At 36.8% G+C, this 13,664-nt stretch overlaps 1 protein-coding gene and 1 long non-coding RNA gene across 11 annotated transcripts in view; one reads left to right on the top strand and one right to left on the bottom strand.

Moving 5' to 3' along the window:
* MAGI2 (membrane associated guanylate kinase, WW and PDZ domain containing 2) overlaps nucleotides 1-13,664 on the bottom strand; it is a 725,755-nt gene that overhangs the window by 213,594 nt on the left and 498,497 nt on the right. The gene's annotated exons all lie outside the window — the stretch shown is intronic.
* LOC138121872 (uncharacterized) lies at nucleotides 5,919-8,253 on the top strand. The gene is made up of 4 exons (XR_011156287.1): nucleotides 5,919-6,060; nucleotides 6,772-6,870; nucleotides 7,001-7,088; nucleotides 7,923-8,253. It is a non-coding gene; the product is annotated as an uncharacterized lncRNA (long non-coding RNA).

The raw sequence follows: 13,664 nt of genomic DNA, 5'->3' as shown, positions 1-13,664 counted from the left end.
GCTTTGCTTGGTGTTGCAAAGTCTGTGTGTAAGAATATATGCAAAGCTGAACTAGAATTTGGCTACATATAATGTTTAAAAAATAAAAGCTGGGACTCAGTTCTCAGAAGGATCAAATCCATGGTGGCATTATTTCAACCTCAAATTCAAGTCTGTATGAAATTTCAGCTGTTGGGCACTCAGTTCACGTGAAAGGCAATGTACAACAGCAAAAGCTGAAGGGCAGTATTCCCAGTTCAAACATCTCCTCTCAGCTGCACATGATATCATGTGAATATCAATATTCCCCTTATCTTACATAGTTCCCTACAGCAACATCAGTGGGAGACCTGCATACATAACGAGGGCAGGGTAGCGAAACATAGAACCTGCAGCTCAGAAGTTCTGGTGATTAAAATAGTAGAAACAGCTAGATTAGGTCAATAGGATGAGATGAGCTGGCCCTCACTATTTCCCAAAGTACTAAATTAACCACACTAACAACAGTGAATGCATTTTGAAGTTTGTGCAAATTCACTACCTCTGTATAACACTGCTCATGCAACACGAACATAAAGCACAATTAACCTTCCTGGGAACACAGGTTTTGTTTTACAGAGAAGGACATTATATAAATATCACCTCCACCTTTCCACCAGAAAAACATTTAAAAGGTTTTCTTATTGATTTTTCAAAGCCTTCTGTATTTGTAACAACAATGCCTAACTTAATTACTGTGGCAATAATGGGACACATTTACTATCCCAGAAAAGGAAAAAGAATCTGCCATTATGTCTCATTCTTGGATTAAGAACTATGCAACAAAAAATACCCTGACACACTAAATATCCTAGCTGGGCTCTCTATCAATCTGGCCATTACTAAAAATTACTCCAAGGAGATAAAATTTATTACATATTTTGAACCTCAAGAACAAGTGAAGGAAACATGAGCAGATCAGTAACTCAGAGATGATGGTTGGCAGAGAAATGTGTGGGGGGTGAGGGTGGCATTAATTTTAGTTTTGTGAGTGCCCCAGTAATTATGGGAACAAAGCCAGCACTCATGAAATTTGCCCATCAGTCATTAATTGTCAGTGACCGCTGCCACAGTCATTCAAAAACAATTAGAAGTGAGAGAAGGAAAGTGTATCACAAAGGCATAAACAACCCAGAAAAACCACTGCTGGCACACACATGTTAAATGGGGATTTCACTGCCACAAAAATGCACATTGTTCTCTCTGGAAAGAATATTCATGAGGACATAATTACAATATTTGGTGTTGCATAAACAAAATCCCAAAAAGCACACTCCTCATCTGAATAGGGAACCCTTCAAGTCAATCAATGATGGAAGCTTACATGGAGAAAAAGGAAAATCCTCCTTCTTATAGATGTATTATCTTTCTGCCTAATCCAATGCTCTTCAGGGGATTTCAACAGAAGACATTCAGTGGGTTTTGAAGAAGTCCCCTATCACCTTTCACTAACTGAGAGTTTGTTTGAGCTTCTTTAAACAGAAAATAAATCTGTAGGGCTCTTTCAAAATTAGTCTAAAAAAATTAGCAACAACAGGATTTTCTGCCTTCTTCTCTTGTAGTACTGTCACTTATAATCTTACTGATGCTTAAGTAAGAGATTAAAGTTTGTTTATTAATGTTCTTTATCCATAACAATTTATTCTAATTCTGCTCTTGCCTACCTAGTGATAGTGCAGGTAGAAAAAATTCTTCAGTTCTTTACTAAGGCAAATGTTCCTTAACCTCAGAACTGTATTTCTTACAGGGTTAATATTAGAGAGGAAAGATTATTTGCTTTTACTCCTTGCTAGACCAAATTCTACTTTTTAAACCATGTGTTAGATTCAGTTATTGAAACCATACAGAATTTAAGCTGGGCATAATGGAATTTTAATGGAATACCATTTACGGAAATAGATCTAGGACTATATTTTTCTATCCAGCATTATCTGTTCAGTTTATTTATAGAAATTTACATGCTAATAAATATCCTTTAGCTACAATCAGCAAACAAAAATTTTTGTGCAAATTCCAGCAATCAGTATAGCAAGCAGCAAGTAGGCAATACTGTTCTACTTGCAATGATCTTTTCACTAGACCAACAGAAATCCAAAACTACAATTTAACTTTTTAAAAATTAACACCCACGTTTAATGAATAATCTAAACTACTCAGGAGATGTTAAATGTCACAGTGTGAGACCAGACATCGTAGGGAAGCATGAGAACAAAAGGATGGTGAGACAAAACTAAAGGTGATAAAATCCTTCAAGAATTTGAAAAAAAGAGACAAGAAGGGAACAAACCACAGAAAGTTCACACAATTTTGGAAGTCCTCTCTGTTGTGAACAGGTATTATATGTCATGTCTTTAATAGTTCAGAAGACAGACACTCTAAGGTCTTTCCATACCATTTTTCACTACTTATCAGAGCAACATTTTATGACCTTGTATATTAATGCAGAACTTGCAAATACAGGTGTATTCTTCAGTTATGAAGAGACAAAGTACATCAAATAATGGTAGGGACAGAATGCCCAAGCAGAAATATCATGGCACAGAAAGTGACCACAGAAAATTGAAGGGTAGTAAATATGAAAATAACTTTATCTTTGAACAAAGTGGACCACCAGAAAAAAACGGTAAGTTTAATGAATATTAATGAAGCTACAACTGGTAACAGCCTAATGGTCCCCAATAAACCCACTGAATAAACAATGATGAGACTGGAAAGTGTACAAAAACATCTGCCCCCCCAAACCACCAAAGATGGCAGTCCTTTCCCAAGTCCACAGCTCAAATACTGAATGATTCCTCCAGTCCAGTGGAGGAAAGTAGAGGATCAATTCAAGACAGAAACCCTTAAAATATGAATGTCTGAGTATACAAAATATAACAGTCCCAAAATATCTAAAGCTGACTTTGTCCACCCTTTGTCCAAGCGTGAAAATTTCTAAAAAAATGACATAAGTTGAAGATAAATTGATGGCAAAGCCAAAGCCACAGTATAAAAAGCACTGCAAGAGCAGTGGCAGACACTTTCAGATTCAACAGTTGCACATGACCACAATGAATGCTGTAGTATTTAATATGAAAGTGATATACACTTATTGTAGACATTTTTTTGAACAGAAGGAACAGAAATTTCAGATGCTGACCAAATGTTTCTATTTCTGTCATTGGAAAACAGGAATGACTGAAATTTTGTTAAAGGAGTGAAAATTGTAAGAATTGTGTTCCCATGTAAGGAAAACTCTTGCTCCCTCAATTAAATATTCTATTATTGAGAGGTAAACTATAACTTTAAATTCTCTAAGCAAAGATTTTCTTGTAAAAAGGAAAACTCACAGACTACTAAAGAGAAAATAGATAAGAGAAATCCAGCTGGGATTGAAAGAGGAAAAAAGTATTTTAAAAACATAAATCCAACTCTCCTTTAACCTTTGCTCCCTCCTTCCAAAACAACAAAACTTTTGGACAGAGCAACTCATGTCTTTCATGGTGGTGTCAGAGCTGAAAGATGAAATAAAAATTTCTATAATTAAAAATTTCTCAAATTTTGCAGTCTATTTGAGCAAAAGGACATTGAAACAAAGTCCAATGGCAAGTACATTTAAGTGTGCAGACAAAAGAAGCTATAGCTTCTCAGTTACCTTCAGAGTGAAGCAGAGCAATGTTATGACTGCAGTGTCAGTACAGGAAGGGTGTAGGTTATCAGTAGTGAGACAGTATCTAGACTAGATAATTTCTCAGAAGAAATTGCTAGTTTGGGCTATTGTGAATAGTTTTGATAGTAAGATACGACTTTTTTCCCCTCATATGACTCTTTTCCCCTCCTTCTTGCACCAGAAGGAAGGGGATCCAACATAAGAGCTGGGTGCTTCATCTTTGTACAGGGCAGATCCCTGGGCAGCCTCCCAGTCTCAGGAGTTACCAGAGTCTGGCCTGCATGGCTACAGAAATATGCACATATTGATATGTGAGTAAGGCTCATTTGTGTTTATAGCAAGTGACTGCATTCATCTGGAATCATTCTGCATTTCGATGGCCTTTTAATTTTTACAGTTGCATAGACAAAAAGATCCAATGCTTCACCAGAACATGTAATCAGAAATTATTATTTTGATGAAACATTATACTGTATTCTGTACAATTTAATTACATAAAAAGGTTTGATGTTTAACAGAAACAAATTCTAACATTTCTTGTCAGGATTCCAAAATCCTGCCTGTTTGCTTTATCAGTCCTCTTACCAGGTCTCAGGATTTCCTCATATCCAGAGATACTTTTCCCTCTTCATGTTTCTATGCTGAAACAATTCTAATGTTTAAAGACATCACAAATCCAAATATATTTTAATATAGACAGCAACACATTCTCCACATCTCTGCTTTTTATATTTTCCACCTTTTATAGCCACTTATTCTATTCCAAAGCCTTCTACTATGAATTCTGAAAATATAGTTCCTCCCTTCCCAACAGTTCTGCAGTATCTACCATCTGCAGACTAAGTGCCTGTGCCTTCCTCCCACTCAGGCAGATACTGAGTTCTCAAAAAGCTTGAAATGTTACCACTTTTTTTTCTGTCCCACAAACAGTGATTATCTGCCACTGGGTCTTCGAGGGTATTAGTCATGAAAGACAGAGGCTTTTAAAAGAGCTGCATTATCTGTCAAATCTTAAATACAGGATATCTGTGCTCAGACAGGATTTCCCAGTTCTATTTAACAGGGACTCCAACACTCACTTTGAGGATTTTAGGCTGGAATCAAAGACCAGGTGTCACAAAAGGAAAATAACTGAGACCTTTGTTAAAGCATATTGGAAAAATAAAAAGAAATGGAAATCATAAATACAAGGAATTCACTTAATATTAAGACAAAAACTGAGGTAACTGTATTTGTGAAGCTCAACTGTTAATGTAACAGAAAGGTTTAGATATATCTCTTTAATTGTAGTACATTGTAAGCAAAGAGCAATCAAGGAATGTTTCGAAAAAATGACAACTACTCTACCTTTAAAGCTATCTGAAAAATAACAAGTGTTACTAGAGATTTTAGCAAGTCATCAGAGTTCTTATTTGGCAGCAATGGACTTTGAAATGTTTACCATAAAAAAAGCCAACCACTCTTTGTAACAAGTCAAAATTTCTATCAAAGAACACCAAATTGGCTTTTGGCTCCTTAATTTGATGAAATTCCTGACCTTCTACATGAAATTTAAAATGAGATGATTATGAAGAATAATTTTTTAAAAGGAGAAGATTAGCATTCCTTTTTCATTAATGATCTCTGTTAAAAAGAAGAGCTTTCATAAAAAATCAGAGGGAGGAGAAACAATAAAACCAAAGGTAGCTGGACATATTGTAATGAATATAATCCACAAGCCTCTCATTGTTAAATCTATCACGCTTCATTGCCATTTAGAAGTCAGGGACTGAAGGATTAAAGCTATAAAGATAATAGGATTAAAAATCATATACGCCGATTTCTACCTACGATTAAACAATATTTCAGAAGGAATTTCAACCTTTTGTTCTTTACTGGCATCAAGGCCTTGATCTTTGCAAAATGTGGTGGGGTGAATTCTTTTCTGTGTGACAAGACAGGATCACTCCTTTCAATCATCCTTGGAGGAATATTTCAGGCCACCTCTATTCTCATGCCGCACGTTGTTTGCGTTACAGTGGGAAAAAACCCCTTGTGCTGCCAATGAGAGTTCTGCTCCTTGCTTCAGTGGTGAGTGGAATCCAATTTATAGCTCATTAAAGATGTGAATTGTTAAAACTCTGGCCCTGTTTCTCCCAATGAGTTTACAAAATCTCTCTCCCTCCCTTTCTAAATTACATTACACATTCCAGCTGAAAACTACTTAAGCTTAGCCATTTAACTTGGCAGCAAAATGAAAAAGAGATGCTCTTGGAAACTGGATGTGAGTAGCTTCAGCAGCTCCAGCAGGAACTCAAGCTACCATAGTCATTCTAGCCTTGGACTGCCCTTCAGTTGCAGTGTAGTTTAAAGTGTACTGTCATTTAGCTCCAGTTTGCTGGCTCTGTTTTGGGGTATGTCACTGGTGAATGTGTCTATTTTATTCTGAAATTAAATTATAATTTGGAAAGCCTTACAAAATAACAGTAAACCTTTACTGCTGTTAGAAAATGCATTATTCACAGTATCTCACACCACTGATGAACATGCTGTGTTCCTTACAGGGGGCATTTGTTATACACGTTACAATACTTTATGCATTAAGGGCCATTAGCAAAAATAGTATTTCATAGCTCTATGAACTTTTTCAGCTGCGAATCTCAGTGCAGTTTACAAGCAAATAATCTTCACAGACACATGAAAGGACCCTCTTTCAAAAAACTCAGAAATTTGAAGTGATTTGTTTCAAATCATCATGAAGCAATTAGAATGAAAGTCTGTGGTTTTCCTCATGAAGGACCACAGGACAAGTTAGTAGCTTCCTCAACCTGCATTTAGCAACCTTTAAAATCCTCAGGTTGCTGGAAGAGTTACTATGGGTTGCCAATACCTCCAAAGACAGGGATCCTTGCAGGCTGTGTGCTTTGACAGCAGGCAGCTGTGGGATGCCTCTGGGTCCTGGGCATCTCCCCCTTTAAATGTACAGAGTGAGCAGTGGGAGTAGTGAGTGCAAGAGAGCCAAGTGCTCACTGAATAATCAATGATAAATTTTTTTTCTCTACTTTTACTCCTTCTTGTCCTTGCAATTACCAACTCTATTTAAGATTAGTGTTATTACTCTACAGGGATTTGTATGGCTGAGACTGTGAGAAACTGTAATGGTTGTGAAGGCAGAGTAATACTTAGTAGTTCATTACAGCTGAAAGGACTTACCTCTTACACTGGTAAGTGTGCTCCAAGGAAGCCTCCCTGTAAGCAAGAGCTCCCCCAGGGAGATACCAGAATGCTGCCCAGGGCACAGACAACCAAAGTATGTACATGTGGACAGCTATTTTGTCTTATAACTTATCTAAGGATGAAGAATTACTCTTACAAGCTGCGTCACTGAACCAGGTCATCCAGAGAAGCGTCTTCTGAACTCCCAGGAAGAAACTCTAATGAGGTAACCCCTTTCTTATTTTTATTATCATTATTGTGAGTTTGGCATGGAAGGGTGTTTTGGTCAATGAATGCCCAGATGGTGTTGCCAGCATGAAATGCCCTTCCAAATGTCATAACAGTTCAAGATATTTTGTTATGGTTTAATTAACCCAAAATTGAAAATGCAAGCTGTGAAAACCATGTTCAATATTTCCTAAAATGACAGAAAAAAATTTCATTGTGATCAATATTATTACAAGTAATGCCAGCTCCATTACAAAAGTGATTAAATAATACTTAAAATGGGGTTAATAATCTGCAAAAGGGATTTCTAAGTAAAAACTCTGTGATTTAAAGGCACCGTATTCTTATCATCTGGAAACACCTGGATTTAAGTCAAAACTGGAAATGAATGTGGTATTCTGTCAATCTGTTTCCTAATTCCCAGTCATTTGTTCCTATCACAAAGCCACCAGGCAGGAGTGCATGATGGGCAGTCCCTGCTCAGAAGTGACTCAGGCCTGGAACAGGAAAGGGTTTGATGTCTGAATTGAAAAGCACTTGCAGAGCAGCATCAAAAGTTTGCAGCAAAATTACTCATCTGTGCCTGGCGCTCTCAGCTGAACTCTGTAAGCATTGCTTTCTTGCCCTTGGGAAGAAAACAAAACAACAGTTCTTGGCACAGGAACTCAAACCATCCCAGAGGAGATGGTTTAAAATGTCGAGGGACAGTGTCATACTCTGTGCTCCTCTCTGGAGCTGCTCTCTATTATATCTCTGGATTGTTTAATCTGAAATTACATTCTGCATCCCACCTCACAGAGGATCTTACTCAACATGTTTTTCTCGCTTACAGGATAGTATTGCAATGAAGGAACTTCTGCTTTAAAATAAAACAAAGAGACCCTCCCACATTTTTTTGAGAAACATATATAATGAGGACTGCTCCTCAAGAGAGGATGCAGAGGAGGCCAGATTCAAGCTCTTAGATGGATGTGATACTCAAGATTTGCAAAGCTCTGGAAGAGATCAAAATTTGGGATGCAAGCTTGTGATTAACCTTTCCTCTCTTCTGTCTTCAGCCATGTCCCTCTTGACTGTGCAGCCTTTTTGGCTTGACATTTTGTACTCGATTTCCTACCCACAAATAAACTCCCAAAACAGGGATCTGGATTTCTTTTCAGGCACTGGGTGTCCAAATATCAGATGTTGCAGCAAGTATCTGCTTAGGTGCCCACATCAGTTATGATGGGGAATTCTTTGCTTGTCCCTTCACAGAGGGAGCACTCCCTCAGCCGCCTCCTGTCCATTGTGGTTGTGCACAATGCTTCCCCTCTCACCTGAAATCACTTAATATGTCTCTGTTGAAACATAAAAATTCTGTATTTTTCATGGCAAATATTTTACTAAGGTTTAGACCCCAGCCTCCAAATGGCTTTAATTGTTAAACCCACTGGAAGTATTTCTGAAATTTCATGTAACATGGACAGGTGGATAGACAGAGAGGTTTTTTCAGTGTGGTTGGAAGCTGTTTTTTATTAACTGATACCAACAGGAATAATGAAAGATAACACAGACCAAGTAAATTTTTATGAATTGCATTGCTTCCATTGTATTAGAGACAGACACTTATGTGGCCCTTACTTATTTCTGGCTTAGTCATGTTTTAAATTAACACTAAGCTAAAATTCTGCAAGACAGATTTCTTGAAAAAATGCACATGTGAACTGATAACAAAATAAGCAAAGGCTTCTTTGTAGATAGTCATGTCTCACTCTATATAAAAGCATAATTTCATATGGTGACCTATTTAATACTCAACAACATTCCAGCATTTGAAGAAAAGAATTAGGCTGTGCGGGTACAAAGTCTAAAAAAGAGACTCTTCTCAACATATTTCCAACAACAAATATAATTCCCTGGATACAAGGTTTAAAATAGTAATGCTGGTAAACCCTTGACTGTAGTAGAACAAATGGTGCCATTTAACACACAGTGTAACTAGCACATAGCATTAGATATCAATCATGACTTTTATGATTTTTATTCTTGTTTTCATCAGGAATAAAAAAACTACTTTTCTGAAGATAATATCACTTTCTACTTTGGTTTCATGGGGAAATGAACTTTATAGGATTGTACCATTTCCCCTGTAAAAGTCTGAGTCTATTGTTAGTTTTCACCTAAATTTAGCAGAGACTCAGGTATCTCAAAGACAAATATACTGCCCTTCCTAGAGATACTCTATGCTCAGCAGGTACTTTCTAGTTTGCACAGTCCAATCTGGTTTGCAGAGACAGAAAAGAAGAAAAGGTTTTTACAAGCCACCGAGAGAAGAAGAAAATATTGGAAGCAATGAGGAGAATACCATGTAGAGAAACACAGTGGTCAGGGTCACACAGCACTATACAAAACCCAAAAGCTAGCCTTCTCTCCTAGTTCCTATTGGGATCCTTCCTTCAACAGAGACAGGGAATTGGTCTAGAGTTGTAAGATGTCCTGCTAGCACTTTTTTCAGTCAACAGTGTAGAGCACTTCCTCCTCATTCCACCTCCTCCTCTTCCTACAGCAGTGGTCTGCCCAAGTTTCACATGTAATGCTCTGATATGGATATATCCCAATATCTCAAAAAGTCCCACAACCCCTTGTATCCTAGACTGCTGTAAGATTTGTTTTCAAACCCAAGGCTACTACAATAAAATAAAAAAAAACATTTGTAGGAGAGTATTTATCCTCTACAAGTTGCCATTAGCGGGCATCGGAAAACACAAACGGTATCCGTTTAAGACAAAAGTTCACTACATGGCTTCCAGTGAAAAATATGTGTAAGGGAATCAAGAAGTAATGCTCTACTCATAAAAACAGCATGCCTATGCCCAATTGCATCTGTAAAACAAAATTATGAAAGGTTGGTACATTTTACTGCAGCCTAGTAAGGAATCAGGTAAGCAATGACAAATTCTGAAGAAGAGCTGTGTGGGGCAGTGGGAGCATCAAAGGTACCGCCTGTGACTACAGGAGTGGGGAATATATAACCCAACGAAACGGGATAGGAGGGTGGGGGTCAGTTCAGCCTGAAGACACCGAAATGCAGCAGTCTGTCTGCATACAGGTGTTCACACAGGTGGATCAGGTGTCTGTGTCCTCTAAGTGCCAAAGCAGAGCTGATATTCACAGTCAATGAAGTATAAAGGCAACTCAGCTCACCCTACATAAACATCTATATTCTGCAGTCAAGTTGGTGGGTGTAGAGGAGATGGAAAGACAGATGACGGATGAATGCTAGGTGAAATCAAAGTTTTATTTATAGTTGTAGGCCTATTTGTATTTCAAAACTAGGAGATAGGAGAAAGGAGGTTGACATAAAAAGAAAGAGAGGGTTAAGAGTGATAGAGACTACTGCTTGGGACAGATTAGTAATGAAATTAGTGAAATTTGTAAAAGAAATAAGTGAAACTTGACATATCTGATCCCAGGAAATTTCAACAGCTGTTTAATACCCAAATTGGATATAGAAGAAATTGTTGATTTTTCTCCAGAATAAAAGTTCCCTAAAATGAATTAAAGAATTTGAAAAAATTAATTGCTACATTTCTTAATGAAAAATGAACTTCCTTAAACCTGTGATATTTCATGTCATTACAGCTGAAATGCCTTTCAACATAAAACTACATTTCTTACTGCCTTATGGGACTTGTCATTTTTTTCCATATCTCTCCTGAAGAACAGACTCAGTTAGAAGACCACTCACATAATATACCTGTAATCATGCAAAGCCCATGAATCTACTATGTTATATGACTTTACAGGAAATTTAGCAACCAGGGAATCTAGCTCACAGATGCAAAAGGGGCAGAACTATACCTTCTCTAGTACTCTACACATAAAAATTGTTTAACCAATTTTGATGTAAAAAAAAAATCATTTAAAAGTAGTATTTAAATTCAAAAAACCCAAATTTTAAATTTGTATTTCCAGCAGAGAAAACACATTATTTCTATTAAGGTCAATATTTTCTGGAGGAAATCAGAAATGTGTAAAAATTGCAGAGCTTATTGTAGAACTGCCAGCTATTTCTACTTATTGCTATTATGAAACTCAGATTGGCACCATAAAAACAGAGAGTAAGAGGCAGTTCTTGCTTCAAAGACCTGCCATCTAAGTAGATCTGACAGAGCAAAAGTCAAAGTAATTTGCTGAAGCGCACACAGAAGTTCCATGAGAGAGAGACAGAAATAAAGATCAGCACTTAAAACCTCCTGACCTACAAAGGGATTTAGAGCAGTAGGTGTCATTAAAGAAAAACAGAGAGTCCACAGCACGCAGATAAAGAAAGCTTGACTTGGTAGAGCTTGTCAATCTCTTGGCAAAAGCATATGAAAATTTTTCAAGAGGAGGGATGTGCTGGAAGGTTGATTCAGATTTTGTGAAAGGAAATGAGCAAGCAGTGGGATTTGCAGATACAGAAGCCAGAGATAATGAAGAAATCATATTTGGCAAAGGAGTATTGAAGAGCAGAAAGTGGAAGAGAGGAAATGCGTGGAGCAGAGGGAGCCCTCAATATCACCAGCCCAGAACATCAGGACTCTGATATCATACTCTGCTTGGACATTGTCTGGTGTGGAAACTGCATGCTGGTGGCAGAATGAAGAAGGAGGATTTGGCAGGATTTGCACTGAAAGGAGAACACAAAAGTTGGGTTATTCACAATGAAAACCTGATAGGAGAATCTGGTAGATGATTAAGACATCCTAATGTATCTCAGAGAATCAATACAAGTTTCAGATGTGACAAAATGAATGTCAATGAAAAGCACAGGTTATGCAGGTAGCGAAAAAGCATCAAGGTAAGTATCATTTCCTATCTAAACACTTATGTCTGTAAAATTTTGTATCTCTGAGTAAAATATGCCAGAATAACTCATAAAGTGTAACAGAAAAGATGTTTGGCATAAAAAAAAAAAAAACCTACCAAGCCACAGCTGAAATTAGTTCTTGGAGTTAGATTAAATTTAAACAAAAATTCCAAATCCCTGTGTGCTATAGCAAAGTCCCTTTTTGTTGGACCTCCTTGGCAAGGTACAGTCATTTTAAGGCATATAAGCGATTTTGAAGAACTTTTTCCTCTGCAGGTATTGGATTAAAAAAAAGAAAAGACAAATGACATTTTTGAAAAACAGAAGAACCTTAGAAAAGAGAGGATGTTGCAAGAACAATCACTGTAAGAATAGAAAATCTCTCCCTAAAGTCTTTTATGCATCACTCCAAGTACTTTGCATTAATGAGCTGAGCAACCTTAAAAGAACAACATGACCCAGCATACTATAGTGATTCAGTAACCCAGTGGTCAAATACCTATGAAATAATGCTTTTTCTTTAATGCACCGATCTTCATCTTAAATTGTTTCAGATACTTTGATATTTTTTTTAATATTTAAGTGCTGTTCTGATCTCAGTATACAACAGCTAACAGAAAAAGGAAAAAAAAAAGCAACACATATTTACTCCAAGCAACTCTGTGCAATGTTACTCCACAGATATAGGTGGATTTTTTCCCCTGCTTTTTCCATTAGTATTTTCTTAGGAGCAGGCTAAGATATAGCTTCATATGAGTAATGTGAGAGATTCAGAAAGCAAAGCTCCTGTGCCCTTGTTTTGTTTCAGTATCAGACCTTTTTGTAATCACTGTAGAATTTAGTCTGGGAACTCGTGTTGTCTGTGCTAGAATAAGCATCACAAAATCATTCAGACATGTAATTTCTGATGTCAGAAGAGAACGTCAGAATTGCTGCTGAAATAAGGAAGCGATTTTTGGAATATAGCAATCTTTCAAAAGAAAGGCATTTACAAAAAAACCCAACCCAGAAACATTTTTTACTAAACCACTGACCCTGCAATTCTTACAGCCAGCGACTCCTCAGTGACCTCTTAATCAGCTCTGAGTTTCCTTTCTGTTAATAGTATTTACATTAACAAAATGTATATATTTTGGAAAATTTAAAATAAATCAGATGCAGTACCTGAAAACTTATTAATACATTAAAAATATTTAAAAATGCTTTGAATTAAAGCACATAGCATGCATGCATTTAATGCTCTGTATCTCACAACAATAAAATAAGTAGCAGCCTTTAGAAATCACAACATCTTAACTGACTAATCGAACTGACATGGAAGTATAGAACAATGAAAAAAAACCCTTATCAGAAACAGATCGATTACAACACATTCTTTCCTTGACTTTATTAAATGATTTTGATTACTGATAAACTTTACCAGAGAAAAATTAGAAATTATACTCAATGCAAAGACAGTTTGATATGATTTGTATTATTTCAAATCTCTGAATCTGTCAGTATAATAATCTCTCTTGCTCAACAGTTACAGCTCCTTTAAGCATCCTCAGCAGTATATATGCTTTTAAATTTTAAAGCATTAGCAATGTAGTACCCCCCAAATCCAGCCTTGAACTCTGACAGACACTGATCTCTTGTCTCCCTCCCACACCCTGTTTTATCAGACACTATTTTGTTTAAATTGGCTACTAAATAGCATAGCACTGTACCTTTAAATACAAATCAAACAATATTCATATTCCC

This window comes from Aphelocoma coerulescens, chromosome 1A (genome assembly GCF_041296385.1).
Source record: "Aphelocoma coerulescens isolate FSJ_1873_10779 chromosome 1A, UR_Acoe_1.0, whole genome shotgun sequence".
In the NCBI taxonomy this organism is placed as follows: domain Eukaryota; kingdom Metazoa; phylum Chordata; class Aves; order Passeriformes; family Corvidae; genus Aphelocoma; species Aphelocoma coerulescens.
This window is presented reverse-complemented; position numbering and strand designations above follow the sequence as displayed.